Consider the following 21,723-nt stretch of genomic DNA (forward strand, 5'->3'; position numbering starts at 1 on the left):
CAAAACTCTTCCACACACTCAAGAGATTCACCAGCAAGTTCAATCCCTTCACGTCTGACAATCTCCACCTGCTCACAACAATTCAAATTATCATCTTTATATTTACCTGCCATAGCAGTCGACACTGGAGTACGCATCTTCCCTTCGGAGGAATCGACGAGCCTGGCTGTAGGACCTGTCCGGACAACGAATCATCAGGGCCTGGACAAAGAGTCATCAGAGCCCAAACGAAGAATCATCGGAGCCCAAACAATCATCGGAGCCGGAATGAAGAATCCACCTGGGCCTGCCAACAGCTCTAGACTCTCCCCATCCCCCCTGCCCCAGGAAGTGGATGGTGAGCTGCAGTGTCGGTTCAGAGGTACATCGCATACCATACACCATAGAACCATACCTTAAAATGAAAACCGCCTTATTTTGTATATATATATATATATATATATATATATTATATATATATATATATATATATATATATATACACCATTAAAATTCTCAAATATCACCAAAAAACTAAGGCGCGTTTTTGTGAGGCCTGAGGCTCAAGCCTGGCTTCGCTCTTTGGCTTAAGCCAATGTGCCCCCGCAAAAACAGTACTCGAGCCGTACTGACGAATGTAAACAAACACCCCGGTCAGCTGATGACGCAAAGCAGCATGGCAGATATTGGAGAGTCATATATTTTCGATCTAAGCAGTAGTTCTTCCCTCCAGATGGGAACTTTTCCGTTGTTTGCAGAGACACAAGAGTCTGCGACTGTTGTGTCCACTCTTGTAGAGGAATACATGAGCCAGGTCACTGTGTTGTCGTCTTTAATGGCAACAGGCACTAGGTACATAAAGCAGCTGTGTTAACCACTGGAAATATGAATGGCATTATATAAGGAAAGCTTTTAATTTTACACACTTAGGGTGCTTGTTGAGAACCCTAGGAACAAGGTACTCTCAGTGACAGTGTATGGGAAAGAAGACAGAATTATTGATATTATGGTGTAGTGGTAGCAAGCTTAATAATAATGCTGGAGACAACACATTTGTGACCATCATGTTTGCAATGTGGTCAAAAAGTTATGTTGTTGATGGTAGGAAACAACTAGAATCATGGACTGGTTAGGTTTTGATATTCGTAAGATCTAACATATCAAAAGTTTGGTGAGTAAGAGTCTGATAATAAGTTATTGCTTCATTTTACGTACTTATTAGGCTTGGCAGCGCCAGTACATTTACAGCCATTGTTTTACTATTAAGGAAAATCAAACTTCCATAATTGTCTGAAGCTGATTGTATAAGGTGAACATACCCCAACACAAGTATCCCCACATTTGTACCTCCCACTTCCCATCTACACATTGAAAAAAAAAAATTAGGTTTGTATTACTGGCTAGATCATGTCAGGAGTATGAGTTTAAGGCGGTTTTTGATAAGTGTCTGTGACTAGGTAGCTGAGAAGAGGCTTCATAGGCCAATAGTTTTCTTGGCAGCAGGTATTGAGTTTGTCAAATATGTTGGTAACGACGACGATGAGCCTAGGCAGCTGACTATATGTTGGCTGGATAAAATTTGAATGTAGGATCATCCAGACAAGAGTTTGGCATGCCTTATTCAGTTTGGTAGAAGATGAGCTAACTTCATCATGCAGATGTTGTGCCTACCAGATTTATATATTTTTATATCTATTTTTTTCTTTTGGGTGTAGATGATTGGCCATTTAAGTATTAAGTTGGCCAACAACCTGTATGAGTGCATGTCTGGTTCATTCAGGTGTGCATCCAACAGGCAGCACTCTCTGTATGTTGCATGAACTGTACCTGCATTATGAACTCTTTATCAGTGCATACTTTCAGGGGAAAGGAATTATCATGATGATACTCATTTGTGATAACGTATTGAATGTGTGGGGAATTTCTGCCATAGGGTCACATTGCCTTGTGATCATTGGGTATCTGGTAGTGCTCAATTCGGACAATTTTTAGATTCGCACAACCAGAGATTCTTAGAAACATAAGTTTACCAAATAAGTTCTGGGCCAATATAGACCATTTTTCATTATATGCACTTTGCTCGCAAATGAATAATACTTGCATTAGGTTGAGTTGGGTTGGGTTAGGTTAGGTTAGATGGTTAGGTTACATTAGGTTGGGTTGGGTTAGGGTAAGTAGTAGGCCCACAGTACATATTTGTTCATCAAACCTGACTGTTTCCTATGGTTTTGGGTGTGATTCTGTTCATTTTGACCTTTATTTCTAAAAAGAAATAGTGGATTCTAAGGTGATTGCAAAAATATTCATTCCTTTGAAACCATTGATTGGCAATAGATTTGAAGGGCAAAATCAAATGAATCACACCAAAAACCATTGGAAACACTCAGATTTGATGCAAAGATCAGTGGTTGTGTGAAACTAAAAACTGACCCTCATTTCCATTCAGGTGTTCCCTTCAGTGAGCTACTTTGCTGTTAGGTCAATGTGTCCCCCCACCCTCAAAAAAAAAAAAAAAAACATATATTTAGAATATTAGCAAAACCATACTTTATAATTACATTATGTTCCTTTGGGTTGGTGCAGAGAATCACAAGGAAAGCAGAAAGGCTTCAGTGATCACCTGGATCAGAAAGATCTTGATTTCTTCAGAAATATGCAAGTCACCAAGGAAACCATTACTCTTCTCCTTTATTTTGTACAGGAGCAGTACAGACCAGTGTTCCGTGGAGGGACTCCACCTGTTCATTAAAGTGTTCTCTCCATCTGTTCACTTTTTCTCCCTTCTCCACTAGTAATCTACCATTTTTATCTTTCACACCCCAACTAACTTTGTTGACACCCTGTGTAGCTCTCTTTACCTCTTTCCAGAACATTTTCTTACATTCCCTCCACTTTGCACTCAAATTCCTTCCAAATTCCTCATCCACTCTCTTCTTACTCTCTTTTACTAATCTTTTCACCTCTCTCCTCCTCTCTACATATAACTCTCTCGTCCTCCTCTCAGCTTCTTCGACACCCCTGTTCCTCATCCACTCATTATATGCTTTCTTCTGCACGAAAATAATTCATTAGCATTAAAAGTGTTCTTAGAACTGTATGAAAAAAAAAAAAAAAAAGATGCATGGATTAAAAATATTCAGGAATATATGAAGGAAATCAGCATAAGAAATACTAACCAACTGGACAATTTAAAAAAGGATGAAATAAAGAAGGTAAATGAATAAAAAAAAAGAAAGAAAATGTTGGAGAGAAGAACTGACAAACAAATCATCAATTATATTTTCTAAAGAGAAAAAATTAGACATTAAGGAAGAAAAACTTTATGAAAACACACAGGGTTCTATACTGCTACACAGATGTTGCTTGAACACTTTAAAATTAAACTGGAGAGCAAGGTATATTGGTGGAAATACGTATTGTGAATTATGTAGCAAAACAAGAAGAAACTCTTGAACATTTCTTTAAAAATTGTAATGCATTAAAAGATCTATCTATCTATTGCCAGACGCCATAATCCCTATAAGAAGTAAATATGAGGTAGAAGGCAATTTTGAGAACATACTGTTATTAACATATGCAAAAGATGCAGATAAAAAATTCTACCACTACAAGAAATACCTCTGTGAAGTATGGAACACCAGAAAACGTATTTAAAAAAAAAAAAAAAATAGACAACGATCAGCCCTGTGCTGATTCAAAAATACTGAGTGAACACCATCTGATCTGATCTGCACCACAAATGAGCTGTCCAGTTCACTCTAGCTACACATGTTCTTCTCTCACGTGCATCAACTGTAAATTCTAGCATATCTGTACATCAAAATCAATCGGTGCAGGCCACATACTCGTGGCATATTGGAAAAAAAGTGAGAATAGTACATACAACACAATGGAAGACGCCATCTTTGTTTACATATGACGTCATACTCCCTGGGCTTGAACTACCTCAAGCCAGCTCCTTGGGTGGATCGACTTGGCTTGAGTCTGGCTCAAGCGCGGCTCGAGTCCGGCTTGAGCCTGGGCACCGCAAAAACGGGAATGGACATTTTGGCTTAAGTCTGGCTCGAGCCAGGCTCAAGCCTGGGCCTCACAAAAACGCGCCCAAACCTTATTCCGCCATTCATCGATCTTTACACCCTGCCACGGACGCTCCTCGCAGTGTTGCCAACCGGTGACAACCATAATTCCCCACAGCTCCAGGCTAAAATTCCCCAGAATTCCCCATTCATTAGTAATATATCATCATCATCATCATCCGGACCTCCTTTCCCACCCAATGTCCAGACAGCCCAAAATTGCCCAATCCAATGAGCCACGCTTCCATTCACTCATCATTCAAGCCCCCGGAATCCTGGCTCTATCTCTATTACTGTACAGGTTCAGTTTAATAGACAGAATATGGTAAACATATTAAGAAGAAATAGTTATTCGCAACTAACTGATTAAAACAGCTTTTTCTGATTGTGTATCCTATTATTTTGAGGGAAATAAATACAATGGCTATAGAAGTAATCTACTTTTTGAGTTATGACGAACATTAAGCATACAGTATCAACAGTATACTCTTGGGTAGTGTTACACTTCACTTATGAATGGTAGAAACAATATCACCCATATTGCTTCTGGGTTAGCCTAGGAATATGCAATATACGAAACAGATATAGATTATGCTTCATCACGGTATCCTTGAATTAGGAAGAGAAACATTACACAGACTAACATCACTCAAATTACTCGAGTTAACGTAGGGTATGTCTAATTTCATTTTCTGTACAGTTACTTCTGGACAGGAAAAATAATAATGGTACGGTTTGTGGAAGGCATCATTATCATTATTGTTACTCAACTGATCTCTGCTACTGCTGCTGCTGTTGTCACCCATTTTCCTTCATTCGAATGCACACGAAATATTGACTTTATTGATCAAGAAAAACAGATGCACTGTTGTTTTATGTTAGAAAATATAAAGTCACCCTGAAATTAGGATATTTATATATAACCTATATCAATTTCTACAGCTCAGTTTATGGGTTACGCATCCTGCCATTGACAAAAAATCCCCAAAGTGATAGCAGATTTCCCCATTTCCCCATTTGTACCCCGAATTCCCTATATCTGGGGATAATTCCCCATGGTTGGCAACACTGGCTCCTCGCCTCCTTCTTGGTTGTTGCTGACGCGCATACGTTTGTGCGCAGACCGGTCTCGCTTAGGCTAGCTTGTGGGGCAGGACTGCTTTGGACCAGTCTGTACTGGTCTAATTGTCTCGCCAGAACAGCAATAAGACAGGTCTAATAGCCTCACGAAAACGCGGCTTTAGTCTCTGTGATGCTAGGTAGAAATAGGCTCGACTTCTCGTTCCTACTACACCTAACGTGGAGCGGGGTCCTCTTTCGAGACCGGAGCTTAGTGCAATAAAGAGGCAGGACACAAAAACTCTAGGCAACAACCTTTACACGTATATTACCACAATCAGACAGGACAAGTCAGCAGATATTACAGCACAATACATAGCAATATAAAACCTTATCTAGGATATGGGTATCTCGCAGGATACTTACTTATCTGGCATTAATGACAACGCAATCAATCCTAGTGTATCAAGGGTGCAGTGAATATAGGCGCGCACGGGAGGCGCGGGGGGGGGGGTGAGTCTCGCGAGGAGGGGAGAGGGGAGGGTGCGAGGAGTGACTTGTGACGGCTAGGGGGAAGTTACGGTAATACTGGAGAGAGGCAGTTATTAACAATAAAGCATACACGTTTTCCACTAGCAAAGGGACTTTGGTAATTGATTTTATTCTTGATTTACACTTACTCTAGATACTGGGATGAGAGAGTGGCGTACAAGATTTACGGGCAGCGTGAGTGGGGGTGGGGGGGAATATCACTAATACTCTCTTTCATAATATTCCTTTAGAGCTCACAGTAGTAGGGGTATGTCACTACAGAGGAATCTCTAGGCGACACAGGCTTACTAATTGTATACAAGGGACGTCACTCATATAGTTCATCAGATCTTGTTCCACACACTCGTCCTTTAGGCTCTCACTGTGATCTTACTCGCCCCGATATTCACTATATTAACTGCACAATACTATACTAGGGGAAATCACAACCTAAATCACTCGCACTGTAACATCACACGTATTCATCGTGGGGATAGGCGGGAACATGTCGTCGGCAATCCTGCCGGGCTAGGGGCACCGCCAATGGGAGGCGAGCCAAGAGGGCACGGGACAATTCGTAAGGGCGTCCTCTCGCGTCCTGGGCTACCCGTGGCTCCCGGGCTGGGCTCAGGAGTGTGGTCTTCGGGACTGGGGCCGAATAGCTCCAGGAACCTCTGTTGTAAGTCTCGGCCGGAAGTGGGAGCCTTACGTCGTCGTAGGGGCGTATGGAGATTGCGCCCGGGTGTCCTAGGGAGAATCGAGAGAAACTGCGGACTGGGGTCTCCAGCGTCTAGGGGCGCCGACAAGGGAGGGCTGCGGCATCGACTTCCACTGGGGCCCGTCAGGTGCGTCTGCTCTAGAGCCAAACGTAGGGAGCGGAGGCCAGTGGAGGCTGAGGCCTGTCTGGGCCACTCTAGGATGGGAGGTCTGGGCTCTTGTCTCCTGCCGGAGTGACGTCTCGCTCCTTGCCTCTTTCTGTGCACCCTCGGAGCGACGATAGGTCGTCTCACGAGGGGGGGAGCGACAATAGGCCGTCTCTACCAGTACACTTTTGAAGCGACAATAGGCCGTCTCTACCAGTACACTTTTGAAGCGACAATAGGCCGTCTCACGAGGAGGAGAGCGACAATAGGCCATCTCTACCGGAACACTTTCGAAGCGACAATAGGCCGTCTCACGAGAGCGGGAGTGACAATAGGTCGTCTCTACCGGGACACTTTCGGAGCGACAATAGGCCGTCTCACGAGGAGGGGAGCGACAATAGGCCGTCTCTACTGGAACACTTTCGGAGCGACAATAGGCCATCTCACGAGGAGGGGAGCGACAATAGGCTATCTCTACCGGAACACTTTCGGAGCGACAATAGGCCGTCTCATGAGAAGGGGAGCGACAATAGGCCGTCTCATGAGAAGGGGAGCGACAATAGGCCGTCTCTACAGAAACACTTTCAGAGCGACAATAGGCCGTCTCACGAGAGTGGGAGCAACAATAGGCCGTCTCTACCGGAACACTTTCGGAGCGACAATAGGCCGTCTCTACCGGAACACTTTCGGAGCGACAATAGGCCGTCTCTAGCGGAACACTTTCGGAGCGACAATAGGCCGTCTCACGAGGGCGGGAGCGACAATAGGCCGTCTCTACCGGAGCACTTTCGGAGCGACAATAGGCTGTCTCACAAAGAGGGGCGCCGTCTGGAGTGTCTATGACAACTCCACCCCTAGCTGGTTCAACAATCCCACTCCGTGAAAGTAGTGTCCTTCTACGATGGCGACGGCGTGGTGGCTGCGTGATATAGGGGCGCATGGCCCGAGCTGACATATGTCGCTGTTGCCGGGAGTTGTTCCGACTGGTGGCGGCTACCCCGTGGGGTCCGTGTGGGGGTGTCAGCACGTTCCTGGGCATACTGGGCTGTATCTTGCTTGCCCTGTTGTCGGGGGCACTATGGTATATTTCGGGGGCACTTCTGTAAGTCACGCATTTTGGTCTCCACTGTGTACTGTTGAGAAAGTTTATGCAATATATTCTTATCGTCTCTGCAACAGACTGGCGATTAGTAAGTAATTTATAACCATTCAATTGGTTATTTACCCCAATATTTAAAACCCCTCGTAACATTTGGCGACCTCATACCAGGATATAACTCCTAGCACGGTCCCATACCAGGAAAATAACTCCTAACTTTAAAGCATTTATTAACGAAATATAAACTCACTCACAGCTAGTTATTAGTTATAATAACTAAAGTTTATAGGCACTATAGCTTACTGGTGTGTACCGTTAGTTTAGCAGGCCATTTCCTGCTTCACTAACCCATAGAGAACTTAACTATTTTAGCATTTTACTCTTGCTAACGCCAGATGATTTAATTCGCCGCTGAGAAACCGCTGGTACCCAAAGTGTTAAGTCTTTTCTCAGTTAGTTGGTGGATTTCTTTTCCACGTTTACCAATTTTAACTAGATGAAACTGGTCACCACCAACCTGTGCCTAAACTCTTAAATTAGAATTGTTAACATTCGACTGCTAAACATCACAGTTCGAACGTTAGTTTTAGTTCACTCGGTCTCAGTCTGAGATAGTCCCATGGCTTTTAATCTGTCCATATAGGAAGCCAAGGGTATGGGGTTTAATGATCCCCAGGAAAGTGAGATTGTTTCCCGCATGTATTCTGGTAGCATCTCCTTTCAAAAAAGATTCAGTATTGGCAGTTGTTATGCTCGAACCTTTGACCTAACCTTGACCTAATTATAAGAAACATTAGTTTTAGTTCACTCAACCTCAGTCTGAGATAGTCCCATGGCTTTTAACCTGTCCATACAGGAAGCTAAGGGTATGGGGTTTAATGATCCCCAGGAAAGTGAGATTGTTTCCTGCACGTATTCTGGTGGCATCTTCTTTCAGCACAGGTTCAACAGGTGCTAAGTATAGTTGCACCGTGGTTGTACTCAAGATGTTGTCTAAGAGCAATAGTGTGACCTTTGTTTGACCTAATTATAAGGGAACGTTAGTGGTGCTAAGCATCTTTGTTAAGATGTCCAGGAACAACGGTCTGACCCGACACTTGCCATAGTGCGTAAGAAACATGAGGGTAATGTAATAATTCACAGGAAAGTCAAGACAGGTTCCTTCGTAAACAAGGACGGCTGTACCGTGAGTCGCAAACATCCCAGGGAGAGGTTCGACTGCAGTTTGTCGTTCCTGCAAAGTATCACTGAGCAGTGTTCGAATTGGGTTGTTGTTCAGTGAAGGGAGGTCACTAAGGCAAAAAGAAAGCCCTTGACCGTATCCACGCTGACTTTTTCTGGCCAAGAATGGGACAAGTTTGTGCATCCTTTTGATGTGTGTCGATGTACCACTAATCAAGGACACGTCAGTCCTGTGCCATTGGAATCCTTGCCCATAACCTCTGAGCACTTGAGAGAGAGGGCAGTGACAATGTAGGCGCAGACCTGATGTCTCGCCTGCTGATTGACTAACACGGGCAACTGTTGTACAATGGGTTCCGTAAGACAGGCGTCCTCAGTGATTTAGGCAATCCAAGGACTAGCTTGGTTCCCAGTCAATAGTATGCCAGTAAGTCCCGACGTCTCGCCCGTGGATCCCATAGGACGCATTACGTCGAGGACTTGTATATACATATATACCGCAGGTTAAGGGGGAAGTTTGAGAACCCCGCAGAGGCAATCCAAGGCTGTTATACAGTTATAAGAGTAAGTATGCTCTTAGGTTGTCCGAGTGCGTAGGAACAAATACCGCCAGACAGTACTTAGACTAGGAGCACATGCACAGAGCCCTGAGTTAATGGTCACTACTACTTTTGACCTGTGATGGGCTGTGGGTCACTGAGGGCCCTGTTAGTTAATTGACACCCTTTGGGATCGTCTTAATGTACCAGGGGTCAATGCTACAGGGGGTGGATCAGCTGAGGTGAAGCATGGTCTCGCAAATGAGAGAAGGAGCTGGTTCCTGGCTAACTGCTGCCTTACTCTAAAGTGCCAGGCAAGGCTTTGGACCTAACCCTTTTATCCATACAGTGTCTGTGCTTTAACCAGGAACACCTTGTTGTCCAGTAAATAGAGATATAGGTCTAACCAGTAAACTTTTTTTTTTTTTTTTTAATTGATAATGAATGGAGGAAGGAAAAACAAAGGAAATAAAATAAGTCCATATGCCTAAAGGCATCCTTCATTCATAAAATACTTATAACAACTGGATTTAAATTCGAGAGGATTAAATGTATGTGGAAAGCAACTCCCAGCAAGTGAATTCCAGAGAGTAGTAGTTCTGGGGATAAATGAATCTTGATAAGCAGAGGTTCTGCATTGTGGGGGAGAGAGTGCAAGTTCATGGGCACTCTCAGCTGGCCGAGTATTTCGGGAGAAAATGTGAAGGGGAGGACAATTGAAGCCAGTTCGTCAGAGCACTTACGGTAAAAATATCAATAAAATAATGCTAAAGAAGCTACATCTCTACGTACTGATAATGGAGGAAGGTCCTGCGTTATTGTAGGATTACTGATTAATCTAATGGCATTATTTTGAATTTTGTCCAATTGCCTCAGTCCAACCGCTCCAGATCCACTCCACAGTGGTGAATAGCATTCGATCTGAGAATGCACATGACTTTTGTATATTGTGGGCATCTGCTTGTCAGTGAAGAACTCACGAACCCTGTACATAAGTCCCAGTTTTTTAGAAGCATTTTTAGCAAGGGATTTAACATATGCTGTCCAGCTTAGGTTGGGGTTTAGAGTAACACCTAGGATATCAGTTGTAGTGGATATGGGAATACTGACATTTAAAATTATATGAAAGTCTGAGGGATTCTTTCTGTTGGAGAAATTAATGTATTTAGTTTTCTGAGCATTAAATGAGACCAGATTTTTTTGTCCCCATTGATTAATTTTAGAAAGGTCCTGGTTCAGAGAAATTGCTGTGTTTATCTGGGAATTTATAATATCAAATAGCGTAAAGGGGGTCCTAACTGTGAAAGAACTGTGAAGGGTCGAGTCATCAGCATAAGAGTGTATTGGGTTGTGCGTGACAGATACGGGGTCATTAATATGAATAAGAAAGGGGGTTGGCGCCAAAACTGATCCCTGAGGTATGGATCCTGAGAGATTTTTGCAATCCAAGGACTAGCATGTTTCCTGGTTAATAATCTACTCAATAATGTAGGTACAGTTACATTACAACTGTCACACCTATACCGTGTATCACATACTCCATGCTACACAACAGTTAGTTGTTAAAGTAGACGCAGAGAACGTTTGCTCAGTTTGACTTGAGTACAGGATTTTTCCCCGTTGTTACAAAGTTTTGTTTCCCTCAAACTTGCTTCTATTAACAAAAATACGAGGTTTTTATGCTCACTGACAACAGAGATATTCTCCTGTAGCAGGGTAGTACACACACCACAGTGTGAATGGTGTGTGATTGAGCTGGGATATATATATATATATATATATATATATATATATATATATATATATATATATATATATATATACACTCAAATTTTTCAGAAAAAAATTTCATTTTGATGGGGCTCAACGTCATGAACTCGCGAGATTGTGTATATATACAAATTCGAGACATTGTACTTTGGTGGGAAGCCACGAACTCTAGTGGAAGACCCACTGTGTATCAGTTTAACTGTCCTGGTATGCAGTTTGATTGGGATGGTTTTTCAGAACATTCGTCACTGCTTCATATATGACTGTTCTTATGCACGACATTAGTGCTTCACTGAGTGATTTTATTACATGTGTATATCTCGCCCTGTCTCTGTTAACCATTGAAGTTAGGCCACGCCCACTTCCGGTGAACATGCCCATTTCTCACGCCCCTGTGCCAAGCATGAGAACATTATTCAGTTGGAGAGGGACTTTCGTTAAAGACAGACGTGTGCCTGGTGAGGATTCCCAGGGATTTGACTACTCCCGAACTGTGGGTCTTAGCTCGGCGACGCCATACCCCTCCACTCACTATAGTTAGTAGTTACTAACGGTCGGCCGAGGGTGAGACGGATAGCACGTGTCTCGAGCTGTAGGTCGGCTGTGGTTCCTGGAGATCGCCCAACTCTCTGTTAGCAGTCCAGAGAGTGTGGTAGTAGCTAAGGAGGAGCAGAAAGGAAGATTGTCTTGCGATGTCTCAGCAATGACTCCAGTCTGGAGCCCTGTGACTCAATATCTCCAATTAACAGTATCTTTTTTCTGTTCTCCTTGCCAAAGATTATTAGTTGTCATGACTGAGTGAGTGAATTTGCTTGAGATCCTGAATTTACTTTGCTTTGAGATTCTTGTAACCTAAATTTATTATGTTGTAATTCACCCTTTCGCTCGAGATAAGTTTTGGAAAGTTTCGTGTTCCACAACACATCTTCTTTCTCCCCATCCCGTCGCCCGCTGCGTTATCCAAAACAGTGTGTTCTCGGCTTATTTTCACCACCCAAACATATTTATTTTGCCACAAAACCCACATATTCCTATTCGTCGATGTTTGTTCTACACGATAAGCAAAAAAAAAAAAAAAAAAATACTGTACATATGTTAGGGCAGTGTGAATAAACATTCGGGAACATTCATCTCACTTCCCAACATCATAACTCGAATGTTTACTAATCAGTCTCTACATGTTGTACCATCAATCGAAAGAGAATTTTATTAGCTTTCGAATGGCAGAGGTCCGAGTTTGATACGAGGTATGGTATTCGAGTAATAAGCGAAAAAGTAAAACCCATTTCTGACAGACAACATATTTTTTATTCGCAGAGCTCTAGCGAAAAACTTTTTTCGGCGGTGTTATGTTTGTATTTCAACATCCTATGCAGAATTTCACGGGCATTCATTTGAGACCAAATGGTGATCGTAGGCCTAATAGTTTTTTAGAAAAAATGCAAAAACCTATGGTGTACCCACCCATGCGCTGAACCGCTGTCAGCCTCTCTCACTTATGTTGTTTTTCCCATAGCACACAAACATTTTTTATGCTTGCTAGCTATATTTTCTTTATTTTTATATCAAAAACTATTATAAAATTACTTCTGTTTTGTTTTTATTCCTCTCAGAAATCACACATGAACACTACACCTATTGCTTGCATCTGAAACTGAAGCTGTAATTATTTCCCTGTCATTTGTGTTTATGTAAAAAACAACATACATCAGTGTATAAATATCCTGACATAAAGATAGGTAAATAGATAAAAAAAGAAAATCACTCACTTCTCCAGCGGCGATGCTCTTCCTGCAGGACCAGATGGGTTTGGAGGTGAGGAGTTTTGTACTGTGTGTGTGTGTGTGTGTGTGTGTGTGTGTGTCTGTATGTGTGTGTGTGTGTCTGTATGTGTGTGTGCTTCACTAGTGAAGGTATCGCTTGGCATGGTACCACTTGAAACAATCACCCATGCAAAGCAGCACATCACATACAGGACACAAGTTCCTTGTGTCCTTGCTCACCACCAACTCGAAGCACAAGGTACAACTAAGCCTTTTCCCATTGGGGATCCTCGCCCAGTGGTGGCCCAGAATGCGGTCCAACCTCACGTCATCATTGATGACCCAGTGATGCTTGCTTGGATGCCCTTGTGCTCCATGGTCCTGTTGTGCGGGAGCTGCAGGCCCAGGCACGGGTTCTTCTGACGGACCAGCAACTGGAGATGGTGGCGGTCCTGGCACCCTTGACGGGCCTCCTGCAGGTGGTGCTCATGGTGGTGATGGCACCTGTTATGGGCCTGCTGCAGGCAGTGCTGGTGTCGGTGAAGGTGCCCATGGTGGTCCTCCTGCAGATGGTGCTGGTGCTGGTGGTGGCTGGGCCCATCCTGGCGCTGGTGCCAGTGCCTGCTGGGTGCCAGGTCTTGCTGGTGCTGGCCGTCAGGTAGGTAGGTCTGGGGCGTGGTGGATTATGTGTCCAGACGTGGGCCAGTCCTCTTCATGGAAATGCAGGAGATCGTCGATGATCTGATTCACAAATTCTAGGAGAGTTACTGTCCCACATCTGTACTTTTTGTACAAGACAAACGCATTGAGCAGTGCCATGTGGATGAAGTAGAAGGTGATCTTCTTTGTCCACGTGATGATTCACCGTTGGATGGGGTAGTACTGGACTATCTGATCGAAATGATCCACCCTACCTATGTACTTGTTGTAGTCCTCCACAACGATGGGCTTGTTAATGACCTTCTCCACATAGGTTGTCTGCCCGTCATTACCCCGCACCTTCCCTCAAACCCTCTTTGGAATGATGTCGGCGCTGTGGAAGGTGGACACCATGTTCACAATGCGCTTGTCCTTCCACAGCAGGACTGGCACATTGTCCTTTTGCCTGTATGCCATGTACCCCTCGGACAGGCTCTTAGCCCTGGTGATGGCCTTCAGCTGGCGTGGTGCTCCTCTAAGCAGCCATAGGGTTCCACTCACATAAATGCCTGTGGTGAAGAGACGTTCACACAGGGCTACAGAATTGTAATAGTTGTCCATGAACAACTTGTAACCCTGGTCCTTCAATGGTTCCACAAGGCACCACACGGTGTTCTCGAGGGTCTGCTGCACCCCTGTGTAGACCTTGAGGTTCCAGATGTAGCCTGGTGACGACTTAGCCACGATGTACAGCTTGATGGAATGCTTGGTGGGCTTTTGGGGGTTGTACTCACGGAAGGCGAGACTACTCTTCCACCCGAGAGAGTCCTTGTTGAGGCTGAGCTGCTCCTTGGGTTGGTATGTCAACTGGAACTGCTGAAGGAGGTACTCCATTACCGTGCGAACACAGATGAGCCGATCTTGGTTGTCCCGGGGTATGGCGAGCGAGTTGAAGGCGTGAAAATGCTTCAGGATGGCGCAGAAGTGCCTTCCACTCAGTGCCAGCTGGAAACTAGGGTAGTCGTGCAGCTCGGTGCTCCTCCAGTAATGCACAATGATCAGCATGTGCACGACCCCCATGAACAGGTATAACCCCAGGATCTTGGCCATCTCCTCTCCATTACAGGTGAATCAGGCATCCAGCTGAGTCTCCAGAAATGTGGCGTGCCAGTTGGTTTCCATGGTGAGATGTGACAACAACTCCCTGGTGAAGAAGAGCTGGAAGAACTGCAGAGTTGTTGGGATATCCACCTTGATCCCTGGGGAGCCAGTGAACGGCCTGTGGTTCGTTGTGAACGGGCCACTGCTACACCTGCGATTCTCTTTAGTGGCGGTGGCAGCGGGTCGACCTGGTGACACCCTTTGGCCAGCCCTCCAACCCTTTGGACGTCCCCTGTGTCCAGGCAGCGAACCAGGGCTCCCTCATCTTGGAGAGGACAGCTCGGACAAGGACGGGACAGAGGGCTCTGGGGACACCATTCTCCTTGGCTTGGTTGGCGGATGTCACCGTAGCATCCTGCACAGCAGACGTGGGTGGAGGGGCCATGACAACATATGATGGTCCAGCTTCTGGTGACAGTGGCTTGCCCAAGGGGGCAAAGGGGCCTGGAGATTGAGAGCCAACGAAGACAGCGGTGGGACCGGCAGGTCCTAGAGGTGGGGAGTGCTCTCCGGTGGGGACTGCCGCTGATGGTGGGATTGTCTGCCATGGTGGAAGGCGACGGGGCAGCTCCACTTGCTGACGGGACGGCATCAGCTCAACCTCCAGAACAGTCACTTTCACTATTGCTCTCCTACTCAATCTCATCGAGGATCTTGGTCCACTCCTCTGGTGCCAACCTGCATTCCAGCTTTGCAAAAGACCCGTTGTCGTTGCAAGCCAACTGGAGAGATAATTGCTGTGCTTAGAGTGTGAGCTGAAGAAAAGGAGTCAAGATATTGTATAGGAGTCAGGATATTGTATAGGAGTCGAGATATTGTATTCACAGCCAGCCGAGAACTTTGCTTAACACTGGCACAACGCAAGGATTCATGATATACGTGTATGTCTTTGAAAAACATCGTCTCCTACACCTGACTTACCATACAAGTAAGGGTCACCTACATGACCTACGGAAGATGTGCATGTACTTGTAGTAGTGAAATGTACTGTGTTTCTTATAAACTGATAGATTTGGTTATGTGTAATGTGAAAAGAAAATGAAAAATGAACAACATGCTCGTAAGAAAGAGAGCGTCTCGTAAACCTGAGTTAGCATGGAGGTAGCGAAATCGATCGTGACTTTTGGAACACGTGCATGTACTTGTTGTGGTGAAGTATACTGTATTTCTTATAAAATGATGGATTTGGTTATGTCTCATGTGAAATAAAAGTGTAAACTGTGCACCATGTTTTTGTAAAGAAAGACATCGTCTGCTACACCTTAGCGCACAGGTAAGGGCCACCTCTGTGACTTATAGAACACGTGCATGTACTTGTAGTGGTGAAATGTACTGTGTATCTCATGAACTGATAGATTTGGTTATGTGTAATGTGAAAAGAAAATGAAAGAGTGAACAACGTGCTCGTAAGAAAGAGAGCATCTCGTACACCTGAGTTAGCACGGAGGTAGCGCAACCAAACGTGACTTTTGGAACACGTGCATGTACTTGTAGTGATGAAATATACTGTATTTCTCATGAAATGATGGATTTGGTGTATGTCTCATGTGAAATAAAACCGTAAACCTGTGCACCGTGTTCTCGCAAGGATTTAGCGCAAAGGTAGCGCTACCTGTCATCCACACGAGAATTTGTTACGAGAACACGGTGCACAGTTTACGCTTTTATTTCACATGAGACATAACGAAATCCATCAATTTATGAGAAAGACAGTATATTTCACCACTACAAGTACATGCACGTGTTCCAAAAGTCACGTTCAGTTTCACTACCTCTGCGCTAACTCAGGTGTACAAGACGCTCTCTTTCTTACGAGCACGTTGTTCACTCTTTCATTTTCTTTACACATAACCAAATCTATTAATCTATGAGATACACAATACATTTCTCCACTACAAGTACATGCACATCTTCCGTAAGTCACGGAGGTGGTCCTTACCTCTCCGCTAAGATGTAGCAGACGATGTCTTTCCTTACGAAATCACGGTGCACAGTTTACGCTTTTATTTCACATGAGACATAACCAAATCCGTCGTTTTATAATAATCACAGTACACTATGTATCACCATTACAAGTACATGCACGTGTTCCGTACCGTAAGTCACGTTTGATTACGTTACCTTTGTGCTACCTCAGGTTTATGAGATGCTTTCTTTGTTACGATCACTTGGTTCACTTTCAGTTTCTTTTTACATTACACATAAACAAATTCATCAGTTTAATGGGTACACAGTATATTTCTCCACTTATAAAAGTACATGCACGTGTTCCGTATGTCAGGTTCCATTTCACAACCTTTGTGCTAACTCAGGTGTCCAAGACGCTCTCTTTGTTACGATCAGATGGTTCGCTTTCATTTTCTTTTCACGTTACCCATATAAAAATTTGTCATTTTATGTGATACACAGTATATATCACTACTAAAAATGTACATACACATGTTCCGTAGGTGACGGAGGTGACCCTTATACCTGTGTGCTACGGTGTAGTGGATGATGTCTTTCCTTACGAAAACACAGTGCACAGTTTGCTCTTTTATTTCACATGAGACACAACCAAATCCCTCATGTTATGAGAATCACAGTATATTTCACAACTACAGGTACATGCATGTGTTCCGTAAGTCACGCTGGGTTTCACTACCTTTGTACTACCCCAGGTGTACGAGACACTCTAATTGTAATGATCATGTGGTTCACTTTCAGTTTCTTTTCACATTACACAAACAAATTTATCAGTTTATGAGATACACAGTATATTTCACCACTAAAAATGTACATACACGTGTTCCAAAAGTCACGTTGAGTTTCACTATCTTAGTGCTACCTCAGGTGTACGAGACGCTCTCTTTGTTACGATCACATGGTTCACTTTCAGTTTCTTTTCACATTACACGTAAAGAAATTCATCAATTTATGAGATACTCAGTACAATTCACCATTACAAGTACATGCACATCTTCCGCAAGTCATGGAGGTGGCCCTTACCTGTGCACTAAGGTGTAGCAGACGATGTCTTTCCTTACGAGAACATGCTGCACTATTTACATGTTTTGTTCACATGAGACTTAACCAAATCCATCATTTTATGAGAAACACAGTATATTTCACCACTACAGTACATGAACGTGCTCTGTAGGTCACATCTGGAATACCTACGGTATTGCGGACAATATTTTCTGATGAGCACGTGGTTCACTTTCATTTCCTTTTCACATTACTCATAACCAATTCTATCATTTTATAAGAAACACAGTACAATTCACCATTACAAGTACCTGCACGTCCTCCGTAAATCACGGAGGTGGCCCTTACCTGTGTGCTAAGGTGTAGCAGACAATGTCTTTCCTTACAAGAACATGCTGCACTGTTTACGTGTTTTGTTCACATTTTTATGAGAAACACAGTGTATTTTACCACAACAGTACATGCACGTGCTCTGTAGATCACATCTGGAATACCTAAGGTATTACAGACGATACTTTCTGACAAGCACATGGTGCAGTGTTTATATTCTTCCACACAAGCACACGATAAACATATCACTATAACACTCATGCTTTATTTCACACAAGAAGCATACGGAAAAAATATAACAATATAATAAAATGAAATATCCCTATAAACCTCCTCTATATTATCCCCTTATAATAATGGCGTGCTGTGGCTGCAAGGCATAATTGACTCATGCCCTAGCCAATATTTCATCATGTACACTTGTTGCACTGTACTCCTATATATTGCACAATAACACTATCCACCATATATCAGCCTAAAACAATGATTTTAGCAGCACCTTGCCAATTATTCCATTCATGACAACGCCGTGTCATAAGGCAGCTTCCCGCCTCCCCCTAAGCTGCTGAACGTTTCATCATGTCCTTGCTTACCAGCCATTGCACACTGTAATCACCTAGTTCACTGTCATTATTGTTCAGTTGTTGAATACTCACACTGGGTACAGGATAGAGGCAGTGCAGTTGTTGGGCCATGACAAAAAAGAGGTAGCACAATCAACGATGGGCCAACGACCGATAATGACCACGAATGACTCACAAAAACCTAATTTCCTATTGCAAATGCCAAATCTAATCAAAATAGTGCCCAAAATATAGACAAGCACTATTAGTATACTGAAATATGACGTATGCTCGGGACAGGGTAAATAGAGAAAAATTTAAAGGGACGATGCCAAGCACTACCTACTTCCTCGACAGCTGGTGTGGTACTAATCAACCTGTCTGCATTGCTGCGCGTCTTGGTACCCACAGTTGCCAAGTCATTACTCTTGACGAGCGGCATGGAGGCTATGATGCCTCCAAAAATGACACCGATTGGCCGAAAACTAACTTCCTGGCAAGGGTTTTTATGCTTTTATGACACCAAACACGTCAACGCATATATATATGCAACCACACCCTAATTATGCCTAACGCGTCATTGTGTACGAGTTAACAAATTTACATTTTTTTTTTTTTTAGCTTGATTAAATGCATTAATGGTTTGATTTCTTCGTATTGTACTTAATTTAGTTTGCTACTGCCAGTTAGCACAAACCCCTTATATTAATCACGACTGGTAGTTAAGCCAGTTCTTGCATATTAATTCTTAATCCTCTTGCGCCAGCTAGGAGTTAGCACCAGCCAGAATCTTCATTATCATTAGTATTATTATTGATTGTCAGGGGTAAGGACACTTTCTCAGAGGCCAACAATACAAACAACGCATCATTTGTGAGTAATTAGCCTTCACTGTGTAATATTGAGAAAGTTTACGAAATTCTTGTCTTCAGAGAATTGGCGAAGTAAGCCGGCATAAAGTAAAACTTACTTTATTTTTAAGTCGATTCCCAAGTGATAAATGATGACTTTCCTCCTCTCCCATAAGTAGTAGAAATATGCGATATATTCTTTTCATCTCGGCAACAGATTGGCAATTAGTAATTCATTTATTCCATTAAAATTGGTTATTTACTCCAATACTGCAAACCCCCCATGACAAATGTATAACCCTGCATTCGGCAAAAGCGACCATGCAGTATTAAATTGCAGCTTCAGGATTGCATATGAGATAGTTGCCAGTAATGAGAGTTACAAAAAGAGTCTAAATTACAAAATGGGCAACTATCATGGCCTGAAGAAGTACTTCTTAGAAAAAGGTAGGGAAAAAGAGCTTAGAGGACAAGATTTTTAGTTATATATATATAGAAATTCTGTGATTTTTATGAAATAGGAGTCCAAAATAACATCCCTGAGCACAAAGAAACAGGTGAAAATAAAGAAATTGTTTAATACGGGATGTAAAAAATAAAAAGAAACGAGATTTGCTGTGGAGCAGATACAGAAGACATTATAGTGATAGGGCATATAACAACTATAAAGAGGCAAGAAATGATTATACAAGGATAAGGAGGGAGGCTCAAAAGCAGTTTGAGGAAGACATAAAGATAAAAATAGTGATCATCCTAAGCTATTTTACAGCTACATCTGAAGCAAAACCAAAGTTATATAAAATAGTCCATTACAGACGAGGATATCATCTACAAACCTGAGAAAGATATTTGTGAAGCACTAAATAAAAATCTCCAATCAGTTTTTACGGAAGAAATTAATTTTGAAGATGATGTGGAACATTCATGCCCACATATAACCAGATGTTATACAAATATCAGAAAAAGAAGTACAGGAACAGTTAAGTAAATGAGATGGAAGAAAAGCATATGGTCCTGACGAAATTTTAGATTGGGTGCTAAATGAATGTGCAGAAGAGCTAAGCAGACCATTATATTTAATTCAAGGAATCCTTAGGTCAAGGTGAACTGCCGGGTATTTGTAAGAAAGCGAACATTATTCCCCTATTCAAGGAAGGGAATAGACAGAATCCACATAACTGTCGACCAGTATCACTGACCAGTGTTGTAAGTAAGATATTAGAAAAGCTGATAAGAAAAGTGTGGGTAAACCATCTAGGATTCTAGAAGAACTCAGTACGATACCAGAAAGGCAGTTTGGTTTTAGAAAGGGAAAAGCATGTGTTACTAATCTGTTAAGCTACTATGTTACAAAAACATTACAGAAAAGAGAAGGATGAGTAGACAGTATATACAGTATTTAGATTTAAAGAAAACATTTGACAGTACTGCATCAAAGATTTTTATGGACACTGCCATACCACGTTGAGTACACCGCTTCCCGTCCGATCAGCGAAGTTAAGCAACATTGGGTCTGGTTAGTACTTGGATGGGTGACCGCCTGGGAACACTAGATGCTGTTGGCTACCCTACGTGTCAATGGGGTTGGTGGAGGATTAGTGCCCCTCCCTGTAAAGCAATTAACTCTAAGCCCTTGGCCACCCCATTTGGGATTCATGGCGTCTGGCAATGAATGAAAAAAAAAAAAAAAACATCAAGGAGGTATCCAAGGCAACCTGTACTGTTGGATGCAGGATTTTCTCAGAAAAAGGAAAATGAGAATAGTACTAAAGGGAAATTACTCATCATGGAGGAAAGTGACTAGCGGAGTTCCACAGGGCTCAGCTGGCACCAGTTATGTTTTTAGTACATATAAATAACAGTAACACTGGAAATAGAAGCTATCTAAATATGTTTGGTGATGATGCAAAAATATAAAAGAAAATTACTAACACATTCTTGCAGAGAGCAACATAATGAATTAAATAAACCATGACTGGAGCAATAAATGGCAAATGGAATTAAATGTGGATGTCATTAAGTTTGGTAAAAGTGAAAATAGCCAGATTGGGAATAAGTTAGGAAGATCAACCCTACACATATCAGAAAAGGAAAAGAACCTGGAAGTGATTATCAGTAACATACTATCTCTGGCTGACCACAACAGTGAGAAGCTGCGTAACGTGTATACACTGCTTGCTAATATGAGAATAACATTCACACAGAGATATGCTGAGAAAGATAACATCATTCGTCAGACCAACCGTGGAGTATGCATCAGTAGTTTGGAATCCTCATCTTGAAAAAGACATAGATTAGATTGAAAAAGTACAAAGGGCAGCTACAAGATGGATACCAAAGCTTAAAGGATC

The 21,723-nt window shown here is 42.8% G+C and overlaps 1 pseudogene; it reads left to right on the forward strand.

The window, feature by feature from the left end:
- Positions 1-20,818: 20,818 nt before the first annotated feature.
- On the forward strand, positions 20,819-20,937 carry LOC145412018 (5S ribosomal RNA; annotated as a pseudogene).
- The last annotated feature ends 786 nt before the right edge of the window (positions 20,938-21,723 follow it).

Source organism: Coenobita brevimanus, chromosome 91 (assembly GCF_032717465.1).
Source record: "Coenobita brevimanus isolate Jiangsu-jjx chromosome 91, ASM3271746v2, whole genome shotgun sequence".
Classification (NCBI taxonomy): Eukaryota; Metazoa; Arthropoda; class Malacostraca; order Decapoda; family Coenobitidae; genus Coenobita; species Coenobita brevimanus.